The sequence below is a fragment of the Hordeum vulgare genome, chromosome 5H, assembly GCF_904849725.1.
Source record: "Hordeum vulgare subsp. vulgare chromosome 5H, MorexV3_pseudomolecules_assembly, whole genome shotgun sequence".
In the NCBI taxonomy this organism is placed as follows: Eukaryota; Viridiplantae; Streptophyta; class Magnoliopsida; order Poales; family Poaceae; genus Hordeum; species Hordeum vulgare.
Window position 1 is genome coordinate 120,364,832 of NC_058522.1, and position 10,769 is coordinate 120,375,600.

At 42.0% G+C, this 10,769-nt stretch overlaps 1 long non-coding RNA gene across 1 annotated transcript; it reads right to left on the reverse strand.

The window, feature by feature from the left end:
• Positions 1 to 7,235: 7,235 nt before the first annotated feature.
• LOC123452631 lies at positions 7,236 to 8,287 on the reverse strand. Its single transcript, XR_006632626.1, has 3 exons — positions 8,245 to 8,287; positions 7,818 to 7,865; positions 7,236 to 7,297 (listed from the first exon to the last, which is right to left on the reverse strand). It is a non-coding gene; the product is annotated as an uncharacterized LOC123452631 (long non-coding RNA).
• Positions 8,288 to 10,769: the final 2,482 nt, after the last annotated feature.

Genomic DNA, 10,769 nt, shown 5'->3' on the forward strand with positions numbered 1-10,769 from the left:
ACAAGACTGCTCAACGGTAGACCCACTAACTAGCCGAAGAGGCTGGCACTCGGCACCCGTCTTGTACCTTATATTCTTATTGTAGGTCGGGTGGTTCGTCTATAAAACCCCCTGGCCCTCCTCCATGCAGAGGGTCGGTTGATCTCACACACACACACACACACACACACACACACACACTCATACAGGAGAGGTAGACTGCAAGACGACTTCTCCTTCTTACTCCTCCATCGAAAAGCTCAAGGCGCATCTTGTAGGTCCACTCGTTGATCAAGCATTCCGGCAAGACTAGTGGTGTTACCTCCTAGGAAGGGCCCCAAACCTGGGTACATCATTCATCTTGCATCGCTAGTTACCAATCTCATTCCCGAAGCCCACCGGTGACCACTCGGCCCCAACCACTCTCGATAAGCCTACACATGGCATCTATCGTGAGACAATGACGACAACCTATGAATTAGTAAATGCAAGTCAACTTCACGTTAACAACCACTGGTTTCGACTAAACATCGCAGAAATCCGATCTAAAGGAAGAACTACAAACTAGAGGAGAGGGTACCATGTGGCAGAAATTTTGTCTCAATAACCCTCACACCACTAGTATATACACGAGGAGTTAGGAGGTAGCCTTGCCCACCAAGTGAAACCCCTTCGTGTTGGCCGAACCAAAGGAGGGAGGAGTCCTCCTCCAATCCTACTTGGATTAGGATTCCTTCCCAAATTGTCCACCTCTTTTGGATTTTCCACCTTTTTCCACATGGGCATTCTTTGGTTGACTAGACAGCCCACTAAGAGCTATTGCGCCACCATCAAGTCCATGTAGCCCTCTTGGGGAGTGGTGGGCCTACCTGGTGGACCCCCGGTACCCATTCGTCACTCCCGGTACACTGCCGACAATGCTTGAAATCCTTCCGGAATCCAAATACCAACTTCCTATATATCAATCTTCGTTTCTGGACCATTCCTGAAACCCTCGTGACGTCCGGGATATCATTTGGGACTCCGAACAAAACTTCGGTCACTAGCACCAATAACCCAACCATACCGAAACATCACCGAACCTTAAGTGTGCACACACTGCGGGTTCGAGAACTATGCAGACATGACCTGAGACACTCCCCGGTAAATGTCCAATAGAGGTACCTTGATGTCCATATTGGATCCTACATATTCTACGAAGATCTTATCGGTTGAACCTCTAAGCCAAGGATTCATATAATCCCGTATACCATTCCCTTTGTCCTTCGGTATGTTACTTGCTCGACATTTGATCGTCGATATCTCTATACCTATTTCAATCTCGTTACTGGTAAATCTCGTTACTCGCAAGTCTCAAGTTATCTTTGATCAACGAGCTAGTAAACTAGAGGATCAGTAGGGACAGTGTATTGTCTATGTATCCACACATGCATATGAGTTTCCAATAAATACAATTCTAGCATGGATAATAAACGATTATCATGAACAAGGAAATATAATAATAACCAATTTATTATTGCCTCTAGGGCATGTTTGCAACAGTCTCCCACTTGCACTAGAATCAACAATCTAGTTCACATCACTTTGTGATTGTAATGAATCTAACACCCATATAGTTCTGGGGTTCGATCATGTCTTGCTTCTGAAAGAGGTTTCTAGTCAACGGATTTGAACCTTTCAGATCCGTGTGCGCTTTACAAATATCTATGTAATCCTATAGATGCTGCTACTATGTGCCATTTGAAACTATTCCAAATGACTTCTCCACTATACGAATCCGGTTTACTACTCAGAGTTATTCGGATTAGTGTCAAAGCCTGCATCAACATAACCCTTTACGACGAATTCTTTTATCACATCCATAATTCAGAAAAAAAAATCCTTAGTCCACTAGTTACTAAGGATAACTTTCACCGCTGTCCAGTAATCCATTCCTTGATCACTTCTGTACCCCTTGATAGATTCATGGTAAGGCACACATCAGGGGCGGTACACAACATAGCATACTATAGAGTCTATGGCTAATACATTGGGGACGACCTTCGTCCTTTCTCTTTCTTCTGCCGTGGTCGAGCTTTGAGTCTTACTCAAATTTACACCATACAACATAGCCAAGAACTCCTTCTTTGCCGATCTATTTTGAACGCCTACAAAAACTTGTCAAGGCATGCATTTCGTTGAAAGTTCTATTAAGCGCTTTGATCTATCTCCATAGATATTGATGCTCAATGTTCAAGTAGCTTAATCTAGGCTTTCCTTTGAAAAACTCCTTTCAAACAACCCTTTATGATTTCCATAAATTCTTCATTATTTCCGATCAACAATACGTCCACCACATATACTCATCAGAAATTCTATGGTGCTCCCACTCATTTCTTTGAAAATACATGTTTCTCATAAACCTTGTATAAACCCAAAAGCTTTGGTCATCTCATCAAAGCTTATATTCCAACTCCAAGATGCTTGCTCCAGTCCATAGAAGGATCACTGGAGTTTGCATACTTGTTAGCATCCTTAGGATCGACAAAACCTTCTGGTTGTATCACATAGAACCTTTCCTCAAGGAAACCGTCGAGGAAACAATGTTTTGACATCCTGTGTGCAATATTTCATAAATAATGCAGCAACTGCTAACATAATTCCAACAGACTTTTAAAATCGCTACAAGTGAGAAAGTCTCATCATAGGCAACTCTTTGAACTTGTCGGAAACATCTTTGCGACAAGTCGAGCTTTTCTTCATGGTGACTTTTCACCATCATCATCTATCTTCCTTTTAAAAATCCATCTGTACTTAATAGTCTTACGACCATCAAGTAGGTCTTCCAAAGTCTACACGTTGTTCTTATACACGGATCCTCTCTCGAATTTCATGGATTCTAGCCATTTTCCGGAATCCGAGCCCACCATCGCTTCTCCATAGCTCGTAGGTTCGTTGTTGTTTAACAACATGACCTCTAAGACAGGGTTACCATACCATTCTGTAGCAGTACGCGAGCTTGTTGACCTACGAGGTTTGTAGTAACTTGATCCGAAGCTTAATGATCACTATCATCAATTTCCACTTCAATTGGCGTAGGTACCATAGGAACAACTTCCTGCGTCTTGCTACACACTGGTTGAAGTGACGGTACAATAACCTCATCAAGTTCCACCACCCTCCCACTCAATTCTTTCGAGAGAAACTTTTCCTTGAGAAAGGACCCGTTTATAGAAATAAGCACTTTGCTTCCGTATCTGAGATAGGAGGTATACCCAACTATTTTGGGTGTCCTATGAAGATGCATTTATCCGCTTTGGGTTCGAGCTTATCAGTCTGAAACTTTTTTACATAAGCATCGTAGCCCCAAATTTTTTAGATAACCAACCATAGTTCATACAGTGTCATATCAACGGAATTACGTTATGCTCTATTTAAAGTGAATGCGGTTGTCTCCAATGCCTAACGCATAAATGATAGTGGTAATTACATAAGATAAATCATAGTATGCGCCATATCCAATAGGGCGCGGCTATGACGTTCAGACACCATCACACCTTGGTGTTCCAGGTGGCATGAGTTGTGAAACAATTTTCACATTGTCTTAATTTTGTACAAACTCGCAACTCATATATTCATCTCTATGATCATATCATAGACATTTTATCCTCTTGTCACGACGATCTTCAACTTCACCCTGAAATTACTTGAACCTTTCAATAATTCAGACGTGTGTTTCATCAAGTAAATATACTAGTATCTACTCAAATCATCTCCGAAGTAAGTACATAACGATATCCATTGCGTGCCTCAGCACTCATTGGACTGCATACATCAAAATGTATTACTTCCGATAATTTACTTTCTTGTTCCATCTCACTTGAAATTGAGGCCTTCAGTCATCTTGCTCGTGTGGTATGATTTGCATGTCTCAAGTGATTCAAAATCAAGTGAGTCCAAAGATCCATCAGTATGGAGCTTCTTCATGCGTTGTACACCAATATGACTCAAGCGGCTGTGCCACAAGTAAGTGCTACTATCATTAGTACTTTGTATCTTTTGGCATTAATATTATGAACATGTGTACCACTACGGTCGAGACTCAATAAACCATTGAAGGTATTTATTCAAGAAAATAGAATAACCATTATTAGCTTTAAATGAATAATCATATTACAATAAACACGATCTAATCATGTTCATGCTCAATGCAAACACCAAATAACAATTATTTAGGTTTAACACTAATCATGATGGTAGAGGGAGAGTGCGATGTTTGAACACATCAACCTTAGAATTACTTCCAAGACACATCGTCACCTCACCCTTGCTAGTAACCATTTAATATGTAGCTATAATTTCGAGTTACTAAAACTTATCAACTAAACCGGTATCTAATACCCTGGTGCTACTAGGAGTACTAGTAAGGTACACATCAATATCAGGTATATCCAATATAGTTTTGTCAACTTTGCCAGCTTTCTCATCTACCAAGTATCGAGGGTAGTTCCGCCTCATTGACCGTTCCCCTCATAACAGAAGAACTTAGTCTTGGATTCGGGTTCAACATTTGGTTTCTTCACTAGAGTAGCAACTGGTTTGCCATTTCATGATGTATCCCTTCTTGCCCTTGCCCTTCTTGAAACTAGTGGTTTTACTAACCGTCAACAATTGATGCTCCTTTTTGGTTTCTCCTTTCGTGGTGTCAAACATCACGAATAGCTCAAGGATCATCATATTTATCCCTGATCTGTTATAGTTCATCACAAGCTCTAGTAGCTTCGTGGCAGTGACTTTGGAGAACCATCACTATCTCATTTGGAAGATTAACTCCCACTCGATTTAAGCGATTGTAGCGCTCAGACAATGTGAGGACATGCTGAACGATTTAGTTTTTCTCCTTTAATTTGTAGACAAAGAATCTTGTCGGGGGTCTCATACATCTCAACAAGGGCACGAGCATGAAATCCCAGTTTCTTCTCTTGGAACATCTCGTATGTTCCGTGATGTTCAAAACGTCTTCGGTGCCTCAATTCTAAGCCGTTTAAGCATTACGCACTAAACTATCATGTAGTTATCAAAAACGTGTATGTGACATGTTCGCAACATCCACACACGACGCTCGAGGTTCAGCACACCGAGTGGAGCATTAAGGACATAAGCCTTCTGCGCAGCAATGAGGACAATCCTCAGTTTGCGGACCCAGTCCGCATAATTGCTACTATAATCTTTCAATTAAATTTTCTCTGGGAACATATAAGAAACAATAGAGCTACAACGCAAGCTACAACATAATTTGCGAAGACATTTTGACTATGTTCATGATAATTAAGTTTAGCTAATCATATTACTAATAACTCCCACTCAAAATAGACACCCCTCTAGTCATTCGAGTGGGGCATGATCCAAATCCACTAACTCAAGTCCGATCATCACGTGAGTTGAGTATAGTTTCAGTGGTGAACATCTCCATGTTGATCATACCAACTATATGGTTCATGCTCGACCTTTCGGTCTCTTGTGTTCTGAGGCCATGACTGTACATGCTAGGCTCGTCAAGTTTAACCCGAGTGTTCCGCGTGTGCAACTGTTTAGCACACGTTGTATGTGAATGGTGAGTCTATCAGAGCTGATCATCATGTGGTGTCTCGAAACAACGAACTCTCGCAACGGTGCACAGTCGGGGAGAACACAATTTTATCTTGAAATTTTAGTGGGGAATCACCTTATAATGCTATAAGTCTTGCGTTTGTAACACCACAATGCATAGTAGGTGAGGTAAGATTTGTTACTTGACAAGTTATATTATGTCCTCGAGAATTCTTCTTATGCCCCGAATAGGCACGGTAAGGAAAAGGAGATTCTTCCCATAAAATTACTGCATGACTTTTTGGATAAGGCTGCATGGTCCCTTGTGCTTATAGATGAGAAAGAAATGGAGCAAGTCAGCATTAATCTCCTTGATTTCACCCAGAATGGCATCGAATACAAAAACGCTAGAATGAATCGTGTCAGCGTAGCTAAGATCTACTATACCTAGTCCATTATACTAATTACTACTCCCTCTGTTCACTTATATAAGATGTTTTAGCCTATTCATACAGTACTCTAAACAGTTCAAAACCAGCTGTCTAAAACGCCTTATAAAAATGAAGGGAGGGAGTAATAGATATATAAAAAACTCCTACTGTACAATTTAAGAATGCATCCTTATCCTATTAAAAGGCCTGGACTGGCTCCTAGGAATTTGGCAGTTTCTCTTTCAGCTTGTTCGTAGTAAGGAAAATGTAGCCATCTTTCTGCAAAATTTACTGTTTTTTAAAGAAGGGAGAGGCCGTAGCTCAGCTCTACCCTTACTTACAGCTACCTTACATGCCCTACAAATTTCTTTTTAAGCGAAAGCAGAAATACTAAGCCAATATTCTGTCATACAAATGACTAGTGCCGTAGCTTCAAATAGTTTACTATCTTTGCTGCTATAGGGAGAAGGCACACACTATCAAATCTGGCTCAGTCGATCGATCAGGGTGAAGAATTACTTATTCTTCACCCGAGTCGATCAATCGAGCCACTTTGTTTCTCGACCGATCACACCAACATGCCCCATTGGTGAGCGACGGTTTTGACTAGTATAGTACTGCTTCTCTTATCAAAAGCAGAAGTTTGACAATTTAGTGTGGCACTGACACCGTGTCCATTGATATGGCTGACACTCACTCACACTTAATTTATCCTCCTCATTGTATATGAACTAATGTATCTACATATATAAATAGATGAAGTTCGTGACCATCATATATTTCATACTGTTCTGATGGTGACTTTTAATATTTCCCACATTTATGGTATCTTCGGTTATTATTCTCAAATATGGTAGCATTATTTATCAGATAAATATAGGGTTTGTGGTGGGTGGCGTATATACATGAACATAGAGGAGGCTGGAGTTGTGGAAGTCAAACATACTTTCCACTACTATAGAGTGAGGTGCCTTAGGGCAGGTACTGGAAGGACGCCGCCACCCAATACCGACTCATGCCCAAGCCTTCTTTCTTCTCGTCATCTTCCTCTGCCCAATACGGAACTCCCGCCATCGCCTCCTGCAAGTGGCACACCTTGCATGTCTATTACCCTACTTTATATTGCAGAAAGTACTCTCATCGATCAAGGGGCTGGAATGCTAAAACATGAAAAGATCATCTTAGAAAGGCATGTCTCCTAGAATTCGAACAGATAAAATATATCCACCTGTAGCAACCTATAAGCTAAGGCATCATCTTCTCCACTGTTGCCTCTTATATTATCGCATGAGATGCTCCATGCAATCATCTCCTTGCACCTGCAAGGTATAACAGTTATAAGACAACTAATATCAAGTTATCTTATGGTCATGACACATGTAGCTGTCAGCTATCTACAGGAGATGCCAATGAACATAATATATAAATGGGGCCAAAAATACTGGAAGCAACTTGAAAATAATGAGGAATGTTGAAACCGTGCCACCTTGTAAAACATAGTGTGTCTAGTCAATGCTTCAATATTTAACTAGAACAATATCAACTAACGCAAAGCAAGAGTTGGTCAATCGGTGGTAAGATGCACTCTTGCATGAGTAACTGCACTACTCATGCTTGCCTAGATTTTTTTTGTCTGTACACTAGCTGAAAATGGGTGACAAACTTAAGCAAATGGCACGAACATCAATCCTGTATGGTTGAAAACTACATAGGAGCAAATCTGGCTTACTACTGAGTCTAGCAATGACAAATCATAGCAAACCTCTGTACATGCACCAGATCTAAATCCTAACAATAGCCGGGCCGTAAAATGGGCGAGGGAGTGGGGGAGGAGCTCACCCTCGAAGAGGTACTTGCATATCTCTGGCGGTTCTTCTTAGAGATGATCTTCGAAGGGAGACAAGGGAGGTTAGATTAGGCACTTGTAGGACCAGAGCTGCGAGCGCCGAGACCGGAGCCGAGGAAGACTCGACCGGAGGAGTCAATTCTTCGAATACACAACAATAATACTTCAACAATAATACCCAAATATTCCGAACATGCCGAATTCTTCAAATACCCAACAATAATATTGTAATCATTCAAAATCTCCAACAGATCGGACTGTGATAGACACTACATGTTGTCTAAAGGCAATTAGCACTAACAATATTTATTTATTTTTGCGGTTGTGCGCTCATTTGACCATGGAATGGCAGCTCCTATGCATTTGTTACAGCTAAGTGAGCCAGAACAAACAGACATCAGATCCAGTGTAGAAAATCACCAAGACCAAAATCCCCAATCGTTCGCCCACATGGCCCTGTATGCACTAAGGATTAGCAGCTTGCAATGAACAGAAATCACGACTAACAACTTGCATCTGAAGGATTTTTGCCCTGGCAGGCATCCGGGGCAGCACCCAGGGTTGAGGGGATGGAGGATTGGTTCCGGGGTTGAGGGTTTATTTAGGAAGCGGACGGGCAAGCGTACCCGGATGACGTAGCCATCGTCGGAGACCTGGATGAGCTTGAGGCTGCCGTCCTTGATGGTGACGGAGATGATGGAGGAGTCGGCGTCGATGGTGTTCTCGATGAGATCCTGCACCGCCGACGAGGTCCGATCGATCACCTTCCCCGCGGCGATGCGGTTCACCAGTCGCCGGATGTGCGGCGACTCCCCGCCCCCACCCCCGCCGCGCGGCACCGCGTCATCGACCTCCATGCCCGCCACACCGCGTCTAGGGACCGGGTGGAGGAGGTGGGGAATGGGGAGGCGGAGACGGCGGAGGTTCCATCGATTTTGGTATTCGGGCCGAGGGGAGGATCGGCCGCCATATGTCGTGGGTAGGTCGTGGGGGAGAGAGAGATGGGGATCGCCAAGAGAGATGGGGTCGTGGGATTTCTGTCTTTCACTTTTTTTCTCTTTTCTTTTTCACTTTGGGTAGCCAGCCTATCACATGCGAGGCCACGGATCCCTCCCCAGAAACAGATCCTGGCCATCCAGTCCTCCTACATCCAACGCTCAAAACCCTCCCGTCATCCAACACACCTCTATCACTTTTTCTCTTTTTCTTTTTTCAATCGTTAGCACTTAATGACCAATTTGTGCAATAGTATGATGACCTAATGGACGCAAAAGGTCATAACGTTATGGGATTTGGACTCTCTTAGACTTGTCATGACTAATTTCGGAATTTTGGTCATGGGTCAATGACCAATTAAACCACCATCATTTTGGGGGTCATAATTGAGCATTTTTCTTGTAGTGCATTGAACTTGTGCTTCTTGATCTCCATCAGCAAAGCACCGGCATGATCTCCATTGTCACTAGTGCGGCATCATGAGCTCCATCATCATGATCTCCATCATCATGCCGCCATTGAGGTTGTTGCATTATCTATGCTATTACTACTAAAGCTACAACCTAGCGATATAGTAAAAGCATCTACAAGCACAAACGTTAGTTTAAAGACAACCCTATGGATCTTGCCGGTTCCCGTAGCATCGACGTGCAAGTCAATATTTAACTATTACAACATGATCATCTCATACATCCAATATATCGTATCATGTCTTTGGCCATATCACATCACATGCATACCCCGCAAAAACAAGTTAGACGTCCTCTAATTTCTTGTTTCATGTTTTACATGGTTGCTATGGGTATCTAGTATGATCCCATCTTACTTACGCAAAGTGTCACACCCTGTTTTTCACCACAAGTATTTTATGTTGCAAAAATCAGAGCTTGTTAAAACTTTTTCAAATAATGTTGTGAGTGCAATGTAAGCCCTTGTATGAGTGAATGCTTGCTTGTTTGATGACTCAAACCCATGAAAAACTTATTATTTTGCTCTTTTCAAAAAAACCCTTTTTCCTTTATATCAAGATCATCTTCATCATGTTGGGATACACTACTAGCTCATGAAGCCAAGTGGCACTTCCAACCAAAGTTGGTGATCTGATCCAAATATTATTTTCATTCATTAAAAACATTAATTGGTGATTTAAAATATTATTTTCCTATTTTATATTTATGTCTGTTTCTAAGGCCAGGAATGATATTCCCACAAGGAAAATTGCTTTCCTGCCTTAGAAAATTCTGAGTAAATTCATGGAAGCTCAGAAGGACATATATTTTCCATATATAAGATTTTCAAACCTATTTTATATGAATATTATTTGAGTAAAACCCTGAAAACAATTCTTGTCTATTTTAGCTTTTTGAGATGTTTCCAAAGGAAATGATCTCAATAAATTCCCATAAAATTATTGGAGCCCTCCCAAGCCATATTAGGTGCTCACATAAAATCTCACCTTGATCCAAGGTGGGGAAGTGCACCTAATGAGCCCAAAACCCTCTCTGTCCAGAGAAGAGTTGGAACAACTCTACATTGCAAAGTTTCTCCAATGGAGCTGAAACTTTGCACAGGTGTTTGACACCCCAAATGAGGACTCCGCACCAAAGGTGGGATTTGTGAGACTCTCTTCGGCCACACTTCCTTTGTAAAGGACAGTACTGGTCATTTTGAGGCATTTTCAAGTTTACAAAGCTAAACTTCTTCAATGGAGCTCAACTTTGGTGAAACCACATGTTTTTACCCCAAGACCAAACCTGTTAAGTTTCAGTTCCAGTGGTGGAGTGGAAGCACCCCAAATCAATGTCGAACACCTACTGACAAGAAGGTAAAAACCCTCCTAGCGACTGTTTTACCCAATGTCAAAGCCCCAAACTTGGTGAGTTAGAGCCCCAGAACACCCTGAGCACCCAGGCAACCAGCCCCTCCCCAACTCCAAGCACAAGTGACAA